General features: G+C 49.2%; 1 pseudogene; it reads left to right on the top strand.

The window, feature by feature from the left end:
* Positions 1 to 363: 363 nt before the first annotated feature.
* On the top strand, positions 364 to 1,489 carry LOC103241584 (actin, cytoplasmic 2-like; annotated as a pseudogene).
* Positions 1,490 to 1,918: the final 429 nt, after the last annotated feature.

Below are 1,918 nucleotides of genomic sequence, written 5' to 3'. Positions count from 1 at the left end.
CTGGTTGTTTAAAAGTGTGTAGCACCTCCCCCTTTGCTCTCTTCCTCCTTCTCTGGCCATGTAAGATGTACCTTCTTCCCCTTTGCCTTCTGCCATGATTGGTGATGGTCTCCTGAGGCCTCCCCTGCCATGCTTCCTGTACAGTTTGTAGAACTGTGAGCCAATTAAACCTCTTTTATTTATAAATTGTCCAGTCTCAGGTAGTTCTTTATATAGCAATATGAGAACAGACTAATACAATTAAGGAAATTCATCTTATTGTATAACTGTTAGAAATATTTCCGTCAGGGTCTCAGTCACAGCCGCCAGCCCACACACTCTGCTCTCCCACCACTCCACCACCCGCCTCCTCTGCCAGTCACAATGGAAGAAGAAATTGCCGTGCTCTTCATTGACAATGGCTCTGACATGTGCAAAACTGGCTTTCCTGGGGCGATGCTTCCTGAGCCATGTTCCCCTCCATTGTTGGGTGCCCCTGGCACCATGGTGTGATGGTGGGCATGGGCCAGAAGGATTCCTATGTGGGTGATAAGGCCCAGACTAAGCATGGCATCCTGACCCGAAGTACCCCATCAAACTTGACATCGTCACCAATGGGGTGGGACAACATGGAGAAGATCTGGCACCACACCTTCTACAACAAGTTGCATGTGGCCCCGGAGGAGTACCTGGTGCTGCTGACCAAGGCACCCCCAAACCCCAAGGCCAACTGAGAGAAGATGACTAAGATCACATTTGAGATCTGCAGCACCCTGGCCATGTACATGGCCATCCAGGCTGTGCTGTCCCTTTACACCTCTGGGCGCACCAATGGCATTGCCATGGACTCTGGAAATGGGGTCACCCACATGGTACCCATCTATGAGGGCTACGCCCTCCCCCACACCATCCTGCATCTGGACCTGGCTGGCTGGGACCTGACTGATTACCTCATGAAGATCCTCACCAAGTGCACCTACAGTTTCACTACCATGACTGAGCAGGAGATCATGCGTGACATCAAGAAGAAGCAGTGCAATGTCTCCCTGGACTTTGAGCACAAGATGGCCACTGGCGCATCCTCCTCCTCCCTGGAGAAGAACTATGAGGTGCCTGATGGCCAAGTCATCACCATTGGCAACGAGTGGTTCTCGTATCCAGAGGTGCTGTTTCAGCTTTCCTGGGCATGGAATCTTGCGGCATCCACGAGACCACCTTCAACTCCATCATGAAATATGACGTGGACATCCGCAAAGACCTGTATGCCAAAACGGTGCGGTCCAGTGGCACCACTACATATCTGGGCATTGCCACCAGGATGCAGAAGGAGATCACTGCCCTGTCACCCAGGACTATGAAGATCAAGATCATCACGCCCCCAGAGTGCAAGTACTTAGTGTGGATCAGTAGCTCCATCCTGGCCTTACTGTCCACCTTCCAGCAGATGTGGATTAGCAAGCAGGAGTATGATGAGTTGGACCCCTCCATCGTCCACCACAAATGCTTCTAAATGGACTGCAAGTAGATGTGTAGCATTTGCTGCATGGGTTAATTCAGAAGTATAAATTTGCCCTTGGTAAATGCATACACCTCATGCTAGCCTCACAAAACTGGAATAGCCTTCGCAAAGAAATTGTCCTTGAAACTTGTATCTGATATCAGCACTGGATTGTAGAACTTGCTGATTTTTTTTGACCTTGTATTCAAGTTAACTGTTCCCCTTGGTATTTGTTTAATACTCTGTACATCTCTTTCATTTCAACTCTTAGTATATACATGTGGTTTGGTCACTTCATGGCTGAGATAAGAATGTGCTTGTGGAAGACAAATCTGTAGCTTGGTGAGTCTGCACGGCCAGCAGTCTCCAATCTGTGCAGGGTATTAATGTGTCAGGGCTGAGTGTTTTCAGATTTCTCTAGAGGCTCGCATGGGCTCCTGA

The sequence above is a fragment of the Chlorocebus sabaeus genome, chromosome 15, assembly GCF_047675955.1.
Source record: "Chlorocebus sabaeus isolate Y175 chromosome 15, mChlSab1.0.hap1, whole genome shotgun sequence".
Classification (NCBI taxonomy): domain Eukaryota; kingdom Metazoa; phylum Chordata; class Mammalia; order Primates; family Cercopithecidae; genus Chlorocebus; species Chlorocebus sabaeus.
The sequence above is the reverse complement of the archived record's forward strand: the minus strand, read 5'-3'. Positions and strand labels throughout refer to the sequence as shown.